Genomic DNA, 24,762 nt, shown 5'->3' on the forward strand with positions numbered 1-24,762 from the left:
GGAAGGTGATCAGCTCCCTGACCATGTGAATCAACAGAAAGTGCTTGTCTGGCTGTCTGGGCAGCCTCTGGGGAAGATCAAGATGGAGACCACTGTCTGGGGCTGAACCTGCCTCAGACAGAGGTGAGTGCTGTGCTTTTGGTGCTGCCAGGCAGAGCAGCCTTTTGTGCAGTTTAACACAGGATTCAAAGAAATGCTATTCAAGAGTTTGTGCAAATCATGTAGGTGCTGGGAAGCTGTTCTGACACCTGATGAGCCACTGCTCTTCTGCTCTAAAAATGCTCTGTTATCCTTTGCAATCTGCTTATCCTTTGCAGAGTGACACCAGTATGAATGCGTCTGATTTTGTAAAGTGTGCTTTTTTCTGTAGGCATTCCAACTGCTTTGAGCTGCATGATTATGAGAACTGAGCCTCAGCTCCCTCTCTGCTGTCATCGTTAGCATTCAGAAGCATGGCTGAGAGGTGTTGGTGGTGAGAACTGAGCCCCAGTGCAGCTCCAGGTGATTGTCTTCTTCCACCCAGAATCTCAGCACGTGCTGCATGAATGTCACCACGCGGTGATTGCCATCACCCTACTGGACAGCCAGGCAGGTAAGGAGGGCTGTGCCTATCATTTAAATGAGGTGCTGGCTCATCTGAGATTCACAGTCCTGCTATGAGGTTAATTACTTTTCTTTAAATAAATATGGTAGGGAAATCTTAGACTCTTTTCTTTGGAATACTGATAGAAAGTTCAAGAAAAGGAAAAGTGATATGAATTTACACTTCAAAACTGCACTGCTGAGCCTGGAAAATCTTAGCAGATGCAGGTAAACAGAAGTCGTGGGTGAAGTGATCATATGGACAGCAGAAGGGGAGCAGCTTGAACATTTCTCATGTAACAAAAGACCACTCAGTTCTGCAAGCTGGAGAGGTGGCCATGGCAGGATGAAGGCACCATAAGGTTCAGACAAATGACCATAACCACCCAGAGGTTTGGGTATTTTCTGTGACTAATCTAAGCTGGGAGCGAGTGCAGCAAGGTGACATGTCAGCACCTTCCTTGGACCTGCAGCCACTCCAAGCTGAGTGTGCCTGCATGGGGTGCCAGCTGGCTGGGGATTTGCAGCCTCACAACGGGGTGAAGCATAAATGTAAGTCTTGATATTATCTCCGGAGACAGCATCAGAGCTGTTTGACACCTTATCAATTCATAACACATCCGCTTGCAGAAGGCTCTGCTTGCACCAGGAGCTCTCCGTGCGGAATCGTGCCGTGCAGGGGGCTCAGGGCGGCTGTCACACGACACAGACATCGGATGCTGTGCCTGCTGTCCAGCCCAGAGAGAGGCTGTCCCCTGTAGGGCTGTGTCTGTGGCTATTTGTTCTGACGTTTCCTAAATGAGGGAATCACTGCAGCTTCAATACAACAGTGGCTCCTCCCAGCACTGGCTCTTAAGACCCTCTCCCCCCACCACCTCTGTCTGAAGATCCCTGAGCAGGAAGCCAGCCCTGAGCCAGTGGCTGGTGCTCCAGCACAGCTGCAGGAAGAACCTCCTGCCTTGCCAAGGAAGGAAGGAGATTTGTTTTCTGTAGTGAGCTCATATTCTGAGAACGGGCCATGGCAGCTCATTACTAACACATGTGGTGCTAGACTATACACAGGCAGGGCTGGAGGGGCTGCTGGGGACTGCCTCCAATCCCAAACAACAAAGCAGGAGAGGTTTACAGGCAGATGACAATGGTAATTTCACCTCTTCATGCTGTCGAGAGGTCAGACACCAACCAGCCAGATATTAACACTGAGGGGTTTAACCAGTCATGGAGCTTTTCTGAGCTCTGAATGTATTTTCTTAAGGGCTAAAATATACTTCCAGTGCTGTGTTGTCATTGCAGCGTCCAGTCCTGCTGAAGGATGGGCCAGTGTCCCAGAATAGAAGGCAGATATATATTTTTGTTGATATTTAGTTGCTGAATGGGTGAAGCATCAAGCAATTGCCATAAAGCTTTTCTCTGAGTAATGCTCCTGTCCTTCTAGATTTGGGTGGCTATCTGACACAGTTTCTATTGGCTGAAGATGAAAGGGTAGAGGGAGACTGTGGGTCTGGCTGTGGTTTCCTTCCACCCTCTGGAAAAACAAAGCAAAGGCAAATGTGACATCCCACCCTGTGTACTGGGTCAGGAAGCAGTTTGGGGGCTCAAGGCAGGCGGGCTGGGGGATTCTGGGCTGGGCTGCCCTCGCCTATGGGGCCATGCTGAGCCCATCCTCCCTGGCTGCAGTGCACGGGAGGAGAGCACAGTGGGAACTGAGCTCTATCATGCCAGGTGCCAGAGGAATCCTGGTGGAAAGGCTGACAAAATGTCCTGAGAACTTGCTGAGAAGGACCATACCACCTTTGGAAAGCTTTTAGGACATAGGATTAACATGCATGCATGTAGCTGATTCTTGGGACAAGGGTGTGCTAGAGTCCAAAAGTGCTCAGCTGAGGTCATTCCCAGCCTTCCTGCCCCTGTGACTCTCCCAGACTTCCTGCCCCACAACCTCCTCCTTCTTTTGGGATGGGACTGGTTCTAAGCCCACGAAGAAGACATGTTCTTCAAGACCTCAGACTGTTTTGCAGGGATGTTACCAGGCTCAACTCCTTCCACATTTTCATCTCCCAGTGACAGCACTGCTATACTGAGCCTTTGCTTCAAGCTCCTCTGCCCCAGGGAAAGGCACTGTAGGCAGAGGGATGCTGTGGATGTTGGGAGTTGTGAGCACATCCCAGAAGCCACATCCCTGTGCACTTTGGAAGGTGGGAAGATGGACAGATAAAAAGCTAGACATGGTTTATGGCCAAAGACCAGACAGAATCAATATGTTCCCACAGAGCATATTGCATCTAATCAGTGTTTTCTGGTGGAAAATTTCTGATTCACTTGAAACCTAGAGCTGGATTTATTTGCAAATGCCTAGTGAGTGATAAGCAGGTGATTTAGTGCAACATTTGTTTTGCACTGGAAAAAGAAATATATTTACCCTAGTGTGATTTTTTTTTTTGTGATGTTTGGAACAGTGAGTGCCCAGTAAGTCATGATAGAAGCTGTCTCTGCCAGGGAAAAACAATTGGTCCGTCTCTTTCTTCTTGCAAAGTTGTTGGTTATAACTAGGAGGGACAGCCCAGGGCCCTTCCCGGTCAGGAGTCCTTCTACTGAGATGCCAGTCTGGGCTGATCTTGCTGTGGTGCTATCACTTATGAAACCTGGGCCATTGGAGTGGTGACAGCATGGGCCAGGAGGGACAGGGACAGGGACGTCTCCTTACCCTGTTGCTTTTCCTTCCACTGATTGCCTGGCAGCATCCTACACTGCATCATACCTTTGCTTTTGCAGTGAATTACAGAAGCACTAGTTTTGTACCTCAAGGTGAGAATAGCACTTGGAATTAGCTCAAAGACTAAAACCAAAATGTACATCTGCCCTGGTAATAGCCTTTTTTCAGGCTGCACTATCAAGCTCCTGCATGCTGCTGTGGAAAATCCCATCCCCTCCATGATACAGTGAAAGCTGTGCATCCTTCTGCAAGAGAGGGATGGCAAGTGGAAGTCATTAGTGGTGCTGTGCCCCAGCCACACTGCCAGCCTGGCCATGCTCTGACTGCACGGCTGTGGCTCTTCAGACTGTGCATGGCTGTGCTGAGGGGTTTGCTGCTGGTCCATCTGGGTTCTCTGGAGATGGGATGGATGGAGGCTGAGCCACCCACGAGCTCCTGCCTCCTGCTCTCCCTCTCACCACAATTCACAGGTGGGTCCTGGGAAGAAGTCAGGTGTAGGGCCATGAGGGGGGGCTCTGTGTACGGAGGGGTTCAGGTGTGGACTTGGTGGACTTTGATTTCTACCAAAGTTTCAACACCCCCGTGTGAGCCTTGGTCCTGACAGCCTCAGCACAATGCCTTTGGAAGATGCCCCTCAGTCTGGCAGGAGAAGCTCTCCCCTCCACAGGCCTTGAAGTGTTCCAGTGCTCGGTAAATCTAATTTGGCCCAAATACAAGGCTACATCTCTTCAGAAAAGTGTTGTTTACTTTCCTCCTGGCAGTGACCCAGCAACACAATGCTCCAACTGCACAGAATTGCAAGTGCAGAGTATTAAATTATCGCTGCTCCTTCGACTGACATGCAGAGTGGAAGTTACAACTGATCTGTTTTTCCATGGAAATCTACTGTATTTAAGTAGAACTAATTGAGTCAATCTTGTGCTGTCTACTCTTTTATATGGATCTGAATCATGGGTCATCTACTGCCACCACCTGAGACTCTTAGAACGCTTCCAAGAACGCTGTCTCTATACAATCCTAAACATCCACTGGTCAGATTATGTGACCAATACGTCTGTTCTAGAACAAGCAGCAGTCACAAGTATTGAGGCCATGTTGCTGAGAACACAGCTGTGCTGGGCATGTCATGTCTCCAGGATGAAGGACCAACCACCGCCTCCCCAAGATCCTGCTTTATGGTGAACTTGCCGCCGGCTGCCGCATGAGAGGAGCCCCGAAGAGGAGATACAAGGATCCTGAAGATACAAGGATCCCTGAAACAACATCTCAGCCTTGGCCATATTGATCAACTTAACTGGTCTACTCTGGCCTCCAGTCGGCAGGTCTGCAGACACACCATCTATAACGCTGCTGATGCTTTTGAGAACGCACGCAGGATCACTCTCGAGGAGAAAAGACAACGCAGAAAGAATCGTGCCTTGCAGAATATACCACCTAAGGAGTCTTTCTGCTGTGCCTTTTGCAACCGGACATGCCTGTCTCGTAACAGCCTTGTTAGTCACCAGTGCACTTGTAACAAACATGGGTAGAGCCCTCCCCAAATCTTCATTCACAAAGCCTAGCCATGATGATGATTTGTACACGGGGACTGTTTGTCCTATTGCCTCTCTATCTGGGATTGTATTAGGGTCTCTCATCAGGCCCAGAGTCTGTAGCTTTATAGACCATTCATGCACACCCTCTTCCAGCAACATTTCTGTGATCTTTTCAGTCAACCTCCTCCTGGCCCTGCCTACCAAAAAAAAACCCTCCAGCCTCCAACAGGCTCTCAGCTCTCAAGTCTTTTTGTGTGCCCCAGAAAACCCAGCTTTTTACCTCTTATTCAAGGCAGGCACTAGTCAGCTGATTGCTTTCTGCATAGAGCACACTCTCTTCTCCCAATTACTGTGACTGCTGGAGCTTTAAAGTTGATGATTTTATGTTGTTGGAATACAAATTGATCATTAGAAACATTAATAATGGCTGCTTGACTTTATAATTAGCCATGTATCTGTATTGCATTCGGGAGCTGTTAGTCTTCAATGAACACATTCCAAATAATCCATTTATATTTAAATAAATTGACACGCAATAGCTATCTTAATCAATCTAAATCTAATTCCTATTTAGGAGCCTCTGCTTTACCACTCACATTTTTTCTAAGGAAAGCAGCGCTTGGGTTTGGTGGATCACAGAGTTTGCTTGGGAATTGGAGCCCCAGAAGGGCTGAGTGGGAGAACAGGCAATGGTCTTCTGCCTTGCAGCTTCCCGGTCCATCAGATACAGGGAAATTCAGATCATGATAGTGGAAATGTGGGATAGAGGTTTAGGTCTTCTGTAGCTTGTGTGAATTATTGGATGTTTCCAGCAGTTAATAAGTTTCCTTGAATCTGAGATCGTTAAAAATTAACTTCCATTTTTCCATCCACAAAATTTAAAATTATTTGCTAGTATTTATGATAGCTTGATTTAAATTGATTGGTCGCTTTATAGATTAGATGAGGTAAAGACTCTCCTGGCTTATTGTCACACCCGATCACATTTCAGGTAATAGGCATATGAGGAAGCCCACAGCAGTCACTGATGATGTACAGGTGAGATGACTGCAGGGAGCTGGGAATTTCAAGCTGAGTTTGCACTGCAAAGTTTGGATCCTGTCAGTTGTGGGCAAGTGAGTTCTGTGATTCAATCTCCCAGTCACGATGTGAAGATTATAATTTTCAGCAATCTAAAGTTTCTAATTTACCTATTTGGGGTGAATATTTGAATGTGGGTGAGTAAGGAACCACATATCATGCCTGCTAAAAGTCAGTTATCAGATTTTATTAGGAGAATGAATTGCAGTTTTATGCCTTTTTGGACTGTCAACCTTAATCATCCCTTGCTTATTTGTGTGGGTATTGAAGACCTTATTGTTTCTGGAGATGAGAGGACCATTCCTCAGCTGGTGGACACTCTCTGTGACTTTGCTAAAGCCACATTAGCAGTCAGGGGGCAGGGATTACAGTGATGCAATTCTCTTTTGGGGAGTCATGTTTTTTTTCACTAACAAAAGAGAGGTGCCATTTTTTTTGAGCACAGTCAAAACCTGAAGAAATTATTTCTCCCTAGAGGACCAGAGTAGGTGTGAATATCTCAGCAGTGAGCAAATACTCTTAAACCTCAACAGGGAGTTCTTGAAGGTGATGAAAATACTGTTTTCCACAGTTTTGCAATATGCTTTTATCCCCATGAAGCTCCTATGAAAATGATCACACAAAACCCCTACATCTTGCTGCAGACTGATCTTGTTTCTCTGTGTTGTCTCCTTAATGAAAATAGATAAACAAAATAATAACACAAAAAACCCCGGTTATGATGCCAATGGAGATTGCTAAATCCTGCACTGCTTGGGGTGGTTGGAGTGTTTTGCATGTTGTGCCAGGTGTGTGTTACACTGTCCCCTGCCCTGATCACTCACTGAAAGACAAGTCAGGTAAAGGAAAGGAGAGAGGAATGGAGGTGCCCACATGGATATGGCTGGTAAGTCAGCCCCACCCTTAGCTGGAATGGTAGGAGACCTGGGGGACATTGCTCTAACTAATTATGGGTGTTTGGTTGCAGAGGTTTGTCTGGCTGTGGTGTCCTGGCAGCTGGCTCTTGTTCAGGGACACCACACCAGGTGGATGGAGCTCTGCCCTTCCCCAAAATAAGGGAGGTGCCTTGCTGGGCATGAGCAGCACTGGAATTGCCGGAAAGGAACCAGAAACCTGCCAAATCTCAGCTGAGGAGAGAGAGCCCTTGTGGGGCTCCACTAATAGGGAGCTGTTAGGGACTGCTGAACAAAAGGACTTGTCCTGCAACAGGGAGAGATTGGGTTTATTTGACAGTGTTTCATCCAGGTCTGATGGGGGTTTTTTCCACTTTGAAAGTTCTTTTATTCTCTTTTGTGTTTCCACAGAACGGCTGCAGCATTTCAGGGCTCCTGGGGTGTTTTTGTGTACACAGTGGAGAGGGGTCCAGACCAGGGCTGCGATGGGTTCACTCCACATGCCAGAAAACTTCCCCCAGCCTCATCCAGTGAACTTTAAACCTCCTATAGCTCAGATCAACACCTAAAATCACTGCAAGATACCACAGTAGGAGAGCAGGTAGGACAAAGGGCAGAAACAGTTTTGTACTACTTTACAGGTAGAGGGAATTCGTTACATGAGAATGGTCATGTGGACAAATCCCAGTGGCTCTGCCAAATTTAACCCTGACATGAGAGGAGCCAAGGAATAATACATGTTTTATACAAGTTTTCATTGTTAGCTCTTCCCAGAAGGATTCTTTTTCTGGTGTGGTTTTGTTCACTGAAGCTCTTTGTTGCTGCCTTTCATTTTCTCCAGTAATTCTTCCTTTCCAATGTCCTGTTGTTGTCCATCCTTATTACCTGAAGTCATTTGGGTGACATCCCCTTTTACTTCTTAAAAAAATTCCACTACCTTTGCTAAAGGCTGGATCACATCCTATTTAAAATCAACAGAAAGACCTAAATGAGCCCTAAACTGGACCTGAAATTGTTGCTTCCTTTCAGATTTCTCAATATGCTATTTGCCTCCTAGCAACCACCATTTGCAGGCAGGGGTACAGCAGTATTAAGCTCTCAGTTGTGTGCCACAACTGGCATCCCAGTGCATCCCACAGAGCTTTACAAAGCCCTCAGTAGTGTCAACTCACTCCACTTGCTGTAGGTGTCATTTAGACACAGCGTTATACAACACTCTGAAAAGCAAAGGGAAGTTCTGTCCTGCAGAGCCTGTAATAGGAGGACGGGGAGTGCTACGGGTTAGATTAATACCCCAGGAGTGACAGAAGTACCCAGAGGATGTTTGGGCATCTCCTGTGGTTTTACTGCCTGGAGTATCCCAAGTTCTCTGTTGGAGCTGCATGTTGTGCACCATCTCATCCCAGGTGCAATTTTGCAGTCCTGTTCTTTGACAGCTAATTTAGTGCCTTTTTCTTCCTTTAATTGCAGCAATTAATCACACTCCCTGCCAGCTCATCCTCACTAATATACCCTGATGGTGAATGTCACTCGTTCAGGTAGGACAAGGTGAAGCTTGCCTGCTGGGAGCAGTGATTTTTCCGTAAGGACCTGGGAAATGCTCTCAGCTGAGTCAAATCTTTGGGTTATTTTGGCTTCCTTCTGCTTCCTTTCCTCCTAATTTTGCATGTCCATTCCATAAATTCAGTTCATGATTAGCCAAATTGCATCAATTGTGGGTTTGTTTGGGGAAACTCGTGATCTTTCTTCATCTGTTTAGGAGGAAAGCTGTGTGTTATTCCAGTGGGGCTGGAGAACCAGCCATGTTCATGCAGCTCCATCAGCAGGACATTTCCAATGGGCATTTACTGCTCAGCCTGATTTCCTTAGCTCTTTCTTAAGGAGCTCATAATAACAGACATCTCACAGGGTTTGGATAAATAACCTCCATTCTGGCACATCCTATATGAAAGTTGACAGTGACTCTTCTGTGTTTGTTACTAATTTAAGATCTGAAGGACATTTTGCTCGTAGTATTGGTGAGGTGACTCAAGGTTATTTAGCTGAGGTGTTTCATGAGAATCTCAGCTTTCATTAAAGAACAGGAAAGAAGTAAATATTTAGTGCACTAAACAGTTCCAAAAAGATGATTACCTGAACATGTAAAGCTGCAGGGCCAAAATTCAGAAGGCAATTAAAGTATCTGCCACCTTTAAAACTATCGTTCAGTTATTATTTTTATATGTCAAGATGCTTTTAACGGACTCCTGAATTTTTAGAGCCTGGAGCAATTCAATTGGGAGGAATTATAGTTTCAAGCTGCAACACACCTTTGGAATCTTCCCTAGTTTAGCTGAGAGGGATGAGGATACACTAGAGATCAGCATATGCGTGTGGGGTTTTGTACACTGCATATATAGATATTATCCCATCCATTTTACTTTAATTGTATCTATCTTGCTAACCGGACAGTTTGCAAGGACCACATCGATAATCCAGGAAGATAAAAAGTTTAAGAGTAATGGCATAAGTATACAGTGCATTTTACTGGTTCAAGAGTCATAATATCTGGATCATATAAAAATAGCTATTTAACAACAACTGTTTCTCCCACAGCAATTAAGAACATATGAAAGTTGAAAGATGATGAGCATCATATAATTGGTTTCTGCAGAGTCTAATGAGACTCTATTTTCTCAGTAAATAGAATATTCTCTTTCTTGAGAATAGAAAGAATAACTGGTGATAAATATTTATAAGTGACTCTTATCTTTCTCCTGTCATGAGGTTTTCATCAACAAACTACCCTTCAAAAAAAAAACCACAACAGGTACTCACATTAGAAATGCAGCTTATTTGCTACTGTTTAGTATTTGTACTGCAGTGGTGCCCAGAAGACCAAATCCAAGATCTCATGCTTCCCATGCCAAATTGCTGTATGTTCTGATCAGTTTATAGTGGAAGTCCAGGTAAATCTAATGACACACTGGTGTCCAAATCTCTCACAGAAAGGTACTGGGCATCTCCCATGGTCCTGATGGCCATGGATTTGGAGTGACAAGCACTAAGTGATCTGCTGAGGCCATTTCATCTGAGGATGACAATCGACCAAGGCATGAGAGCTGGACACTGCGACTCATGCCTGCTCTGGGAGAAAATCCTGGAGTAATGCACCACAGAGCAACAGCATCAATCTCAGGGTTACACATGGCTTTTCTTAGCTACTTGCTCAGCTGTTTGCTGTGCTTTATCACTGAAGTGGTTTGGACACTACACAGCACGAGTGGTTTGTATCAGGGCACGTACATGTGTGTATGTGGAGGAATGAGTCAGCTACAAGATGTCAGTAAGTAAAGTTTTTCTTCAAAGCCTTGTTCTTTAGCCTGATTGTACACAACTTTTAACAAGAGATAGCATACATTTCCCTCAGTAGACAAAAGCCCTGTCTAGGCTTTGTTCCCAACCATCTACATTGTGATGTGAAGCACAACATCCTCGAGCTGCTGTGCGTGATGGGGCAGAGTGAGCTGGGAGTGCCAGGCTCCAGGCACCACCTCCCCAGTCTGCTGCCTGTAGAGTACCCATGATAACCAAAGCATCATGGTTTTGGAGAGAATTCCGTAAACTGGAACCATCCTAAATAATGCATTCTCTAATCACTGCCTTATTTTATTTCTGTAACTCCACTTAAGGTTCCTTATATGGGTTTTGGGGGATGCATTTTCTGTAATAATTCCAGGCATCACTGGAGACACCACTTGAGAGCCATTTTGGCCATGGCATGAGCATTCATGTGCAGTCTGCACCTTTTGTCAACATGGATTGTATGAGGCACTCATGTAAGATCTCTTGGCCAGTTCAGTTGAAGATAAATAGTGATATTTCAATTACCTTTTAAACTGCACTTGCTGAAATCCCTGTGCCTGGCTTGGGTATTAAAGCATGGATTGTATCTGGTTCTGTGAACACATTGTTTTGTCTGTTCAACACATATAATAGCTTATACTTCTATCGCTGGGTAACCTCTGCTTTAAAGAGTGACCCTAAATTGTGACCCTTAATTTATACAATAAATTAATGTTCAGTTCCTATGGAGAAGAAATTGCTTCAAGGAACCCGAGTAAGTGCAATTTTTTCTACTCTTCTTCCATGATCTTGATCGTAAATAAGTAGCTATGAGTGCCACGGGACAGTGCAAGGGCTTCTCACAAGCACTTGCTTTTACAGCTCTTTTATGGCTTGGTATTGAGGAACTAACAGTTTGAAGAGAAACCAGTGGTGGTTGTAAATACATCTCTTTACGTGACTATATCTTCATTTTTTCCCAGGAATGAGATGATGGCAAAACACAGATTCCTGAAGCACCTTCTTTTGCAGGCAGAGGTGACCTCTTTTCAGCTGCCATGACTGCAAGGCAAGTTTCTTTATTTAAGGAGAAAGAATTCATACTTGTCGCCAGGGAAAATTTTAAATGCACAAGAAGCATCTCGTGTAGTAAGAAATACTACTCTGCTCTTTCCTGAGGCATATGCTTAGACAGGATTTTCTCTAAAAAAAAGAGGGGTGAACATCACATACCAGATGTCTTCCTAAACACACTTGCTAACCAAGGTCACATTAATTCATCTGGGTTCAAAACAATTTTACTTACAGGATCAGGGATTATTATTTCACTGACACAGAATAAAAGGTGCAGGTCTTGAAAGCAACGGATGGATTTTTTTTTTTAGTGATATTCTGAATGGAAATTGTATTTTCTTCTTAGAGGACAACAAATGAAATAAAACAAAATATCACTAGTGCTGCTGATCTGTACATCTGCTGAGACCAGAGACATGAGAGAACAGGCAATGAATGGTTTAACCTCCTCCTACTCCGTTGTTATAGTGAGACTGGAACAGCAAATGCAATTTGGCCTCCCACATCTCAGAATGGGTGTTGCAAAACTGGAAAAGATGTTGCAAAGAGCCACAGTAAAGATCTGGGGGCAGGAAAGTGTGTTTTATGGTGTGAGATTTACAGAGTTTATCAGGAAGATTTCAGCCTTGATTTGATTACAGGGCTTACATATTTTCATGAGGAATAAATATTCTGTAGGTACTATTCCCTCCAGTGCCTGTAGGCATAGCAAGAACCGATGTCTGAGAGTTAAATTAAGAACCATTTTATGTTTTAAATAGCACACACATTTTCACTGATGGCATGGTTAGCCACCAAGAAAAGCAAAGGAAAATCAGAAGAGATAGTAGATAGTCTATTTTGATGCCTAAAATCATGGTAATGAGTACCTTGAAAGTATTAAAATGGACATTGGCAGCCAGTTCTTCCCCAGAGGAGCGACCAGACGTGGGTGTCCCACCACAGGGACAATGCCCCATGCAACCTCCGAGCACTCAGCTGAGCTGTCTGTGTGTCCATACACTGTGTCCAGGTGTGCATCCAGTCCAGCTCCACACGGGCTGGATTACAGCAGAGGGTGCTCTGAGCTCGCCGTGGTGGGACAGCCCATGGTCCGGCCTGTGCTCCCAAGGAGTTTCCCCTGCAAACTGTCCCAGAAGGAGCACACTGGCTGACCCAGCCCTGCAGTGTCCTGTGGTCAGGCTTCTGAGTGAGGGCTCTTACGCCTGTGAATTTAATCACTGTGCAAAGGCCAGGGCCTTGGGAGCTGTCACTGCCCGTTTTTTTTTGGCTGGGAAGCTGGAGCAGAGCCGTGTGTGCGATTCCCACCGAGGGTGGTTATGTAAATACCACTCTCACGACAGTTCACTAACAGAATTAACTAGCCTGGGAGGCAGAGGCAATATTCCTCTAATTCATGCTCCACGGCCCTTTTCCCGCCACATTGTTGGTAAAAGGACATTCTTTTATCGAAGCTCTGACAGGACTTTTAATCAAAATGATCCATTTTAGAATAATTTCTCATTTATGCTTCCTGTTTCCCTTTTTCTGTCTCTCTCTCTCTCTTTTTTTTTTTTTTAAACTTTTCTCACCGAAGAAAAAGGAAAAAGGGCAGGGAGGAACATTGGGGAAAAAAATACTCATTTCCCGGTTTTGTTTTTTAAAAAAAATTGGAAAACTTTCAAAATCTCTGAAGCACTGCTTGTGAAAATTTCCCAATTTCAAAATCAGGGCAGTATCAGGGCCTGGGAGAGAAGTCCTCCAGCTCAGTCCAGCCAGTTCTCATATAATTTTAAAGGCCATTAATATTCAAGCTGAGGATGGAATAATGGAATAGCACCTCCATCCTGAAAGATGAAGGGGAGCAAGCTGGGATGACATGGCAAAGGAGTGTGTGGGAAGCAAATCACTGCTTATTTTCTCTTCCAGAGGACCAACTCTGCAACATGGGGTTGGGAAGAGGGGAAAAAGAGAGGGGATGATTTCCCCAGATGCTGCAGAAAAAGGCAACGAGTCGGGCAGGGAGAGAAGTCAGTTTGCCACAGCTGGACTCTGGGGGTCCTCTCTGACTGCAGGAGGCTGCTGTTTGGAGATGCTGATGTCCTCGGGGGAGCAGTGCCATGAACGTGCTCCTTGGCATTTGGAGTGTAGCACACTGTCAGCTGTGGTTTGTTAGTCGTGCTGGGTTCCCTGCCCCTCCAAATCTTCAAGGAAAGAATTGGTATTTACTCTCTGACAATTTATTTGTCAGAGGACTGTTCTTAAAATACTGTGGTTTGTGTGCAAAATATTGTTTATGTATAAAATAGCATTGAGGCTCAGTTGGGTCCTGAGTTGACCTCTGCCCAGCCCTGAGATCCTTCAGCTTCTCATTTGATGCGTCTCACAGTGTAAGATATGCTGCTGCCCCTCTCCCATATAGCACACAAAGCTTACTTCCCAGCACACATACCTAATTTGTAGCTAATACTCTCATTGTGGCTACTTTAATAACAGTATAGATTTTTTTCCCAAATGAGATGCACATGTGGCTCCCAAGCCAGCATTCTTCTGTTTCAGATTAAGAGTATTTTTTTCCTCAAGATGCCACATCATACATAATTTTCTCTAATCTTTTCTATTGATTTCATTCTTAGCCTTCATCAAAACAGTGTTGGAGCAATCGAGGAGCAGATTGTGGCCTACCTTGCAGAGAAGGAAAGGGAAAGAGTAATCTACTTACACCATTATACTGACCTTCTGCTTTGTAGGCAATAGCCCTGGATCAGAGGAATATTAGCGAAAGAACACTGCTCCCAAGGGTGGGAGTCCTGGCTATTTTCCACCCTGCTAAGGCTCCTAGAAAGCATATCTCTCCTTTGGGGCACAGAGTTTCTAGGTGGTACCATCTCCTTTCAGGACAGGCTGGAAATTCAGAAGATGCCTGTGACATTCTTGCAAGACCACAAGCAATGAGTACAGTAAGGACAAGCCCAAATCTTGAAAAGGAACAAAGTTATAACTCAACCAGCTGGAGCTGAAAAAGGCCACTGGCTCAGCTCCAGAAAGACTGGTATGTTTTGATGTTTGTGGAATATCCTCATGTTTCTTACCAGGACACACTGCTGGGACAAGATCATGCCAGAGCAAGTTTATGATGCTCATCTCCTGGGTTTGACTGCGGCAGAAATACCTTGTGGTTTCTCTACATCTGTGTGAAATTAGTAAGTCCTGGAACACATGAAAATTAATAATAAAAATAAAAAGCTTTCCTTCCACCCCCCGTCACCTCCTCCCACTGACACGACTTAAAGATTTAGAATCAGTTTGTACAGAGGCCAGAGATCGGAGTTACGATTGTAATGTTTCCATTTAGGACAAGGAAATTGAAGTAGAGCAATTAATCAATAACAATATGGGAAAGTAAAGACTGAGACACTTAGAGCTTGCATGCTTAGCTGCATAAGGGGAATTTTAGAAAACTTCTGTCTTTTACTGCTCTTTTAAGTTTTATATTACCAACTTTCAAGTACAGAGAGAAGCAGTGCTTTGTGCTGCACTACTTCACCCCGCATTAAAAACCCATTCATTTACAGGGAGCGGATACTTAATTATGAATAATCCCAAAGTGTTTCACTGACTGTTGTACAAACTGTGCACTCAGGCCCATTTCATACAGCTATGAAATGCCATCATCCCTCAGGTGAAACAAAGCAACTCTTCAGCAGCACAAAGCAAAGCTGCACAGCAATTTGGGGAAGGAAGTGAGGAATAATGGATTCATTTGAAACTGCAGGGGGATTTTAACTATGCAGAATGCAATTACCAGAACTGGAGTTTATCCAGGACACTGGGGTTAAGACCCTATCTATTACAAAAGATGCCACAGAACTGCCAGCATCCTTTCCCTCATTTCCTACGTGTTATTCACTGGGCTCCTGAGTACACACTGAAAGAGGCCAGTCCTGTTTGGATTGCAAAAAGTGATGGGACCTAAGGGCAAGGTGCAGAGGAAAAACTAATATTTCTCACTGATCAGAGTTTTATCTTTGCACATGAAGCAAAGGGCTTTGTATTGGAGAGAGAAATGAAGGGCTCTTGGGTGTGTGACTCCATCCAAACCAGGGCAGCTGTTGGTCTATGGTGCAAGCATTGGGCTCCTAAAAGAGCAGTGTGGCTTTGCAGCCTAAATTTGGTCATCAGTACCTTAAGCCAGAAATAGAGCATTTCCTGACCAAGTTAGGCTGAATTAATTTAAATATCTAAATACTTCTTAATTTGGATCAGAAATCTCATATTTCAATGGAGGCAATAAACCAAGGATGTTATCTCTAGCATCCTGATGAGCAGCACAGAGCAGCACCACAGCACAGAAAAAAGACTTAAACCTCCTCTGTGTGTTGCATGCTAGGAGCTTTGCTGAACTGTTTGAGTTTTGGATAGTTCCTTGACCTCCTGAGCCCAGTTCCCATTGGACCCTCTGCTACCTTTCAGTTGTAAACATACAGTCCCTTCCCTCTGTTTAATAATGCCATTACAAATAACCAAAGCCCTTTTTCTTGGAGTATTTACACCCCAGAGAAAAATCAGCTGCTGCAAGCTGGTTTTTAAAGGAGAGAGGAGGAGGGGGGAGCAGAGCAGTAAAGCCTGGCCCAGGCAGGGGTTGAGGGGCAGAGATGTGGCTGCTCTGCAGCATCGTGTCCCAGGACTGTCCCTGCCTCCCCTCTCACTGCAGGCAAACAGGCAGCATCCGATCTGCAGAGGAGGAGGAGAGGCAATATTTTTTCAAATATGTGTATATTTTTAACCCCCACAAAAATACCAGTCGTGAAACTCTGGGAGCAGCATTTTTTAAGTTGGCACAAAAGCCAGAGTGTATCTGAAAAGCTGTCAGCTGATTTGCGAGATGCAAAAGTCAGTATTCAACACTTCTATTTCTGGGCATTTAACTGATTACATTAAAAGTCAGTAAGTCCTGCATCTTTTTGCCTAAAGATCCAGGTATTGTGTGCTCAGTAGTAGAAACACCTGACTGTCTTATAACCCCTCCATTTACTGTTGAGAGTGTTTAAGTCTTATTTAAATGTATGTAGTTTGATGTCTATAAATATTGTTATTTTCACATGGCTGTTGAGAACAGACAAGTAAATAAACAAGTAACCGTGACAAAAAATGCATAACAGAATCCTCTTGCCAGCTCAGAGGTGCTGGTGGAAATGTTCCCAATTACTAGTGATACCTCAATAAATAACACTTCAGTCTTGTAACTGCAAATCTTTCTAATAGAATCTGGATATTTCATGCTCTGTGCCATAAATCAGTGCCCCTGATGAGTGGGATTTGAATGGCTGGACAAAAATATTAATCAAGATTAAATCAAAAGCAGAATGCTGCATGTGAAGGCAGTGTTAACCAGGATGCTTTCCTAGGAACGAAATCACTCAGAAGTGGCTTATAAATCTGGGACGTGGCTTAGCTTGATGTGAGGAAATGTGACTGGTATGGATTTTCAGGTTTTATTGTGCACACATATTGCGTATGATTAAGACTTTCTGCTCCTGCAGAAAAAGTCAGATTTCAGGCCATATGTACCTTGTGTCTTCATCTACCAAATGCAGCAGGTGATGATGCTGGGCTGAAGGACCACTCTCACACCCCCTCTGCAATAGCATGTGGCAGAGCAGTGTCTGATTTATAGCAGCAGAAATGCAGGGAGGATCACAAAAACCAGAAGAAAACCCGGCAAGATCAGTCACTACTGAGTAGATGAAGGACATGAAAAATCTAGGGAAATAAACCTTACTGGGATATAGTTTTACTCCATTTTAGCTGACATTTTCCCTTGTGGTGTCTGACTGAACTAAGCCCTGTGTGTATTCTCAAGCAGATTGGAAGTGACAGTGTTCTGATAGCTATTGCACTGAAGATTGGCCCAATCATCAAGGATTTGTCCAGTTTTTCTCTTGTATTTATTGACCATTAATGAATCAGGACTCATTCCTTGCAGACACTGATTGAGTCACTAAGCTGTGTCTGTGAAACATCTAGGAGCAATTCTCAGAAATACAGGAATATACTCTTGCCCACATCAACAGGTAAATTAAATATGTATCAGACATGGCCTATGTACCTAATGCAAAATAATGCTCTGTTTCAAATTCATCCTTAATATCCTCTCTTAAACAAGCCTAAAATATTTTTTACACGTAATATTCCTGTCTGGAATATTTTCCAGCTTATTTTCTCCAACTCTTCTCCGGGGGAGCAAAGATTTGCATAACATTAGGTCGAAAGCCCACTGAGGATATACTGCATGGAAATTTTGTAAAACAGACTCATCCTTTGGCTGTGAAGGGGAACTGGGCTTGGAGAGCAGCTTTACAAAGGCACCAAAAGCCAGATAATACCCAGAGGTTCTGCTTGATACCAACAGCGTCTAGCAGAAAATGTGAAAGCACTGAATAGTAAATAGATCCATCACTATGGCACATAAAGCAGACAGTGCTAGGAAAATGTAAAGTCTCCCCAGAAGAATGATAAGGTGGTTACTGAAAAATTATTATGATTTATAAGCTTATAGAAGGGGCAGGGCTGGTAACAAGTGTCCCAGCACAGTAGAGTCACTTTTAATTTAGTGGCTGTACACCTACTACTCATTAACAGAGCCCACCTTGCTATCCACAAGTCCCATCTCTCAGCATGGATAAAAATTTCTATTTGGGATAAATTTTAACTTTTAAATAGTGAATAATACACATTTTCTTGGAATTCTGCCTTTCAGAAAAAGACCAATAATTTCAACATTTTTAATAGCCTTCATAATTCAGCATTCATGCCAAGAAGATTAATAGTAATACCCATATTTTATTATTTTTATAGCATCTTACAGGGGAAATGATTGTTAGCTTCTGTGTCAAACCAACCACCACCTGTTCTGGGAAACTTCAGTGCAACTGGTTCTATAGCCCAACTTCAGGTAACATCATTACTGAGGAAGGGGAAAAAACAGCCTTAAAAATTCAGTGTACAAAAAAAATCTGCAATACCCAGATAAAATCAATAGCACAGCATGAAAAATGGCATAGGAAGTAAAATAGCTGATCTGCTGGCTCTTTCAGAAATAATTCATCCTGACCTGAAGTTTCAACTAAAAGAAATAAAAGTTTTGCTCCTAAACTTGTGTTCATGTTTTTAATGAAATCTAACTTCACTAAAAAAAGGTCCAAGTCACATAGTTCTTCCTCCTGGTTGTGTCTCTTCTCTCTCTCCCCTGACTGGTTGTACTCAGGTACTCTGGGAGTGCAAACACCCCAGTGCACTGCAGTTGGAGGGCGAGACTTTGTAGTGCTGGATCATGGTGGGATGGGGAGAACATCGTGGGCCACAACACAGTGCAGAGAACCTGCTTTCAGGAAATTTTGCTAGGGTTTGGGTTTCACTATTTTTATTTTTTTTTTTTTTTTTGAGGATTTGAGGTCTGTCTGCTCTGGGGTCCAGGATAAGTGTGTTCCCAGTGCTGTAGAAGAAAAGATGGAGGGGATGGGAGTGGCATCCCTGGTGAAAATCATGGGCCAAGTAAGATCTAGGGTATTTCTGCTGTGATATTTGGGGTCATTCACCCCAACACAGCAACTCACTGTACCTCAGAGAGCATTTTGCTGATATAAGATGGTTCAAGTTCCTTCTAAACACAGCTCCATTGTGAATGCTCACACTAACAACACCTGTGAAAGCTTTCGAGGCAGTTGCTCACACTAAACACCTGTGAAGAATTTTGGGGTAGTTTTCCTTCCCCCTGTACATAGAATCATTTAGGCTGGAAAAGACCCCTAGGGTCATTGAGTCCAACCACTAACCCAGCACTGCCAAGCCACCACTAAACCACATCCCTAAGTGTCACATCTACATGGTTTTTAAATCATTCCAGAGGTGGTGACTCCACCACTTCCCTGGGCATTCAACCTGATGGGCAGACTCCTGTATTTTCTGTCTTAGTTTGTTTTTAAAATGTGTATTTGCAGTCTGAGTCAACCGGGCTCCTCAGCTGAAGACAAACTGCTTGAGTTGATTCCTCTGCCAAAGCCATCAGCTGCACAAGGGGCCACAGGTGATTCTCATGAGTGCCTGGTGACCACATGAGCTCTCCAGCCTGATCAGGAGGTTTTAAATAGAAGAAAGAAAGGGGTTGTATGCAGTTCCCTTGGTCTGAGGAAGTTGGTCTGTGGAGGAGGCGAGGACATGCTCAGCATTGCCAGCATCATCATCCCAGCACGATGGTGAGTGAAGGTTGCTGGTTGTACAGCCCTTGCTTTGTACCCAAGTACTAGATGAGCTTGAATTGTGTGAAGCCTGGTGTGTGATTAAATCAGGGAAGTTTGTGGCTGCCAGTTTTGGGTAGTGTTCCACAAACTATGCCTTCTCTTCTCTTATCAAGTATGGTTTTCCGTGTCCTGCTACCAACCAGCATTTTTATTACAGACTGTTGAATCATAGGCAATGCAGGGGTGGGGGGAGAAACAATGTAGTGGGTGTGCCAGAAAAGAAATGAACCTTAAAATATGTTGGGGTGAAACAAGGATTAGAAGAGGATAGCAATTGTCTCTTTATCTATAGGAGTTTTTTCCCCCACCCAGAATCAATCTTGAGAATCTTCCTGCATTTTCCAAAAATAAAGACTCTCTTATATCCAAAACACTTCAGAGTTATTTCATCTCCTGTTTAACTCCTGGCTAATAATTTCATCTTTCATTTCCTCCTATTGTTCACCCTGGCATGCATCCCATCTATTATAAGCCCCAGATATCATAAAGTAATTTTTTTAGATTTAGGGAGAGGGAAGTAAGAGTCAGCTGGTTCGAACTAAGGTTTTTATAGCAGCACAAGTTCTGGAAGCATTGCACAGAGACTAGTATTAAAGAAATAGCTCCATGGGAGGAAACTGGAGTGAGGAGACAAAGCAGCCCTGGCTTTCTCTAAGAGCTGTATTACTGCCAAAGCAAAGGTAATTGCTCCTATTTAGGACTCTAATACAAAATGGTGCTTTGTAGACACTGAGGAGAAATACGAAGTTTTCACTGGCATGAAGTAGCCATTGGACAAATACTCATGAGAGCTTGGCTTTTCTGAAAATCTCCAGCTAATTACTGTACTAAAGTAGTTGGCTGCAAAGCAGCATTTTTAGAAAATTAAAATGTCTGTAAATATGGCTTTTGCCTCTGTGTCTGCACGCATGATGACACAAACTGCAGAGTCTATCAGCTGGACTAGACTACGTGTTTCACATCAGGGACTGGGCTCAGCTCATTGTATCTCTAGGTGTTGTGTTATTTCCTCACCTTCCTCCTTTCTGCTGAGAGAAACTGCTCTAAGAATTTATGTTCTTTTTGTCTTGTGAAAGTGGATCAGATTCCCAAAAATATCAGCAAAACCTGGGCTAGAAATCCTGTCTGAGACTGCTGAGTGTAGCATTGCAGCTCTGCTAATGACCCCATCTGGATCTCTTTTCCCTCCTGTACCCATACCATAATGCTTTATCTACCAGAATGCAAAAAGGTGTGTGAGTGCTCTTTGGCCACTGGGACAGGGCAGGATGATTGGGCTTTCTGGAGGACACATAAAACTGATCCTACTGGCAATGCTACAGAGGAAGTAGGTGGAATAATAGGATGTACAAATACTGGGGATATATTTGCACTGGTGGTCCTCATTCAGTTCAGAAACAAAATGTATAGCATGTGGGAGATGGAATAGTGTGTCACAAAATTGATTCAGGAGTCCCAAACCACTAGAAAGACTCTACAGATTAGACTTAACTTTGGAGCAGGAAATTTGGTTGCTCTCCTGGACTGGCAGAGCCATCTTGGTCACTGTGGGTTTTCTTTCCTTGCCCTGAGATGTAAGGGGTGCCTTATAACCTGCAGTGCTCATAACTGGCTATGCTTCAATGTGTAGAACTCAAGGTTAGTTAGAGAATATTTCTATAAATTATGGCTTCATCTGACCTACCTCAGGCTCCAGAGCAAGAAGGAAGGCTGGTACTTTGCAGGCATTGCCTACTGTTATGGGTTTGAACATTATAAGAGTTATTCTTGCATTCCCAGGGAGCCTAAAGCTGTTTTGGAGAATATCACTCACAGGTCACCTAGCCTCCTGCACCAAATATAGTCCTGACAGGGACTGAAGGTCAAAAAATTTCAGTTTGCTTTTTCTGAAGAATTTTTCATGGAAAGGCTGTAGGAGGGCTGCTGGAGGGGAAAACTCAACTTTAGAAAGGGAAATAAGGATAAACCTCAACCAGGTCAGTCCAAGGTCCAACTTCATTTGACTGTGGGATATCAATACCAGAGGTAATGGTGAAGGTGTCAGAAAAAGATGGAAGACACCTCAGAGAGAGTTAGGAAATAAACAACCTGTGATGTGTATTGTAGACTAGCTAATCACAAACTCACATCTTTCTCTCATCTGTCCAAAATATTGACAGTGAATTGAAGTCTGTTGCAACTTGGTTTAAATATATGTTTTCATATAGAAGTACCAAAGGGATAAATGCTCATTTCTCCCTGAAGAATTATTAGGGCTAATAACAAGGGAGGTGTGACAGCTCTGTTTTACACCAGTTGTCTGAACCTCTTTGAGGGATACAGGAATAAGTTTTTGTGTGGCATATGCTGTGATGAGTTGCAGATTGATGGTTCACTGTGCCAGTATGCTGCGTGTTATTAATGACCTCTATTTCCAGCAGCTCCCTAGGACTTGCACTCACTGCACTGTTCAGATGTAATCCAAAATCTCCTGAATCTTCCAGCACTTTCAGTGACTCTGGTGTGCTTAAGATTAGTGTGCAATAGGCCTGGTCCCACAGATGTCAGTTTTTGAATACTGTACTGTTCTGGATTAATTGTTGTTCATCTACAGTTGTATTTTGGATTTAATGAACAGTTATGATGATAACCAGGTTCTCACCCTTTATGGAAATGCAGCACTTAATAAATACCGAAATGTGCTCTTTCTGCTTCTGTGCTGGTTTCCTACGAACCTGGAAATGAAATTACGTGGCTGCTGTCTTAGGAGTGTAACTATTGAATAGCTGTTGCTAAGAGGTGCATCCGAAATACATAAATGAGGAGAGGAATTCCATATGGTTGGGAAAAACAAACAAAAGCCACACAGTGTTACTGAAGAGATGAAAGAGTGTGTTTGCTCTTTTCTTCTTGGAGTAGGAAGACAGAGCAGTGCCTGGTAAGAGAAGCAAGAATTGATGGGTTGTCACCAACTGGGGCTCCCTGAGGATCCTTGAGGATGGGAGAAAATATGGAAGTGCTGGTCCGAAGGTTCATTGAAGCTGTTACATGGCCCTAAATCATAGTGAGAACAAGTCAGTGGTGAACATACAGAGAGTCAGAAAGCTGACCAGAAGTCAATATTCTCCTTCAAATCTTCTATTAGTAGCCTGTTATAAAGAAGAGGCTGGTCTAAGGCAGCAAAGAGTTAAAAACTAAAACAAAAACTCTAGACAGATTAAACATTGAATTATTCTGACACTCATTATATTAAACAGTTAATTATTTACTAGTGGCACCAGAGAGAGCACATGAATTCTCTAGATCAGAACAAATGCAGTGAAGCAGTCCAGGCTATTTTTAATAGTAAAGCTTTGGACACAGTGTGCTGAATCCAATGTGTCCCATCACTACGTGCATCATTTAAAGCTTTTATAAACAGCCATGTTTTTTCAGGAGTCAGACATTAGGCAAGCACTTGGGCAGCCCCACGGAGGAATGACGTAGCAGGGTGATAAATATTCCCAGAGATCCAAGCAGGGCCTTGAGATGGCTAAATGTTTGGGAAAACATTATCTGGGAAGGAGGAGTTGTTATGCAATTTGGAAGGCTGTATTGGCTGTGCCAGCAATGTGTAAAAAGAAAATTCTCTTGAGCTTCCAAGTTCCCAGAGTACTTCTGAGATCAGTGTATTCAAAATAGGAGCAGGTTGCAGGAGAACCCTTTCAGGAAAGGGGTAATGTACTTCTGCTACTTGTGGGAATGCAGCCATAGCAGAGGAAACTCCTGCAAAAGTCAGGAGCTGTACAACAAGGATGACACTTCTTCCTCCATCCCATGTTGGCTGTATGGAGATGAGGGGAATTTCCAAGTGCATGGACTCATCCTCTCTCCTACAAGGCTGCTGCATTCAAATTGTATATGCAGGGGTGAAATATGGTGTGAAAATCTTGTCAGAGTTATAGAGGGAGTGATTTTAATGTACAGAGTGTTCTTAAATGTAAGTTGCCCTGTTTTCTAAGACCTGTACCTCTTGTTTAACAAGAAAATAGCTCAGAACCCACTTCCTTGGAGATATTTCATTGCTGCTTGTAGCTTTCCTGGTGGAGGAGGGGGTGTGAGTATTTGGGTGAGGGGCTGTGGTGGTTTAGGTTCCCTATTTTTCATCTTAAATGTGAGTTCTGACCTAATGTGGAGCTGACCTAAAAGGCAATACAAAGATGACCTGTAAGGAACTAGTGCAGTTGATATGAGACTCTGTATATGTACTACACAGAGTACAGCAAGGGATGCTCTTTGGGAAGCTAACTGTTGTGGATCCTTGGAGGATCTCCTTGGAGGAGAGTCACTGGTGTGTCCTGTAGGAAGGCAGTGCATCAAAAGATGCAAAACCACCTCGTGTTCCCCATTACCTCCAGGCAGGCTGCAAACCCTTTACAACTGGGATGGGATTTTTATTGGTTTGAATGCAGTGGTCAGTGAAGTGGACCCTTAATCTCTAACTGAATCAGAAAGACAATTGAATATGAGTAACATCAGAAAACGTGTTATCTAGTTTGCCTCCAAATAATATTATTTAACAACAACAACAAATGCACTGAAAAACCTTTGGGAAAAAAACTACACAAAATATAAGCAGTAACTATTATTTAAATACAAGAGGGAAATACAGGATTGATGTTCAGAGTCTGTTCCCAAATGCTTTTGTCATAATCTGTTACAAGTGCTGTACGCTCACTTGACTGATGCAATTCCCATGGATGTCTTGGCAGTGCTTGAGTTACACTTTACCCCAAGGGAGCTGCCCCTTGCTTCACTGAGAGGGAGAAGAAAAGTCCCTCTCAGGATTCAACAACCCTGTTCCAGTTTGATCATGTACTTTCTAATGACTTGCTGAGGTCATATGTGATGACTTACCCAATTCCTGCGTAATAAAAATTGGCAAACTTCTTTGGAGAGAGCCCATGACTCTGCACTTACTGAGCAGCATCAGACTGCTGAGCAGCGCCTCATGTTTTGACAGCTCACACGATGCTGTGGCTTGTTTCCATATGCTGGAGCAAAGAGAGATGTAAGGCAGAGAGGTCAAAATGGAACAGGGAGAAGGTGCTACCTCTCACCATGAAAAGCCATCCTGAACAATTCATCTGGGATTAGAAAGGTCACATTGTAGAGTAAATAAATCGAGTCAGCATCGACAGCAGTTCTTTCCTACCAACACAAAGGAAGAGAGCACATATTCTTGAAGTGCATGTCAGCACGGGTAAGGGTTTGCCTGGTGAAAGTGGAGTTTATAACTGTTGGCTTACAAAATGTAAAGATCA

This window comes from Manacus candei, unplaced genomic scaffold (assembly GCF_025592945.1).
Source record: "Manacus candei isolate 608988 ecotype Guabito, Panama unplaced genomic scaffold, ASM2559294v1 h1tg000025l, whole genome shotgun sequence".
Taxonomy (NCBI): domain Eukaryota; kingdom Metazoa; phylum Chordata; class Aves; order Passeriformes; family Pipridae; genus Manacus; species Manacus candei.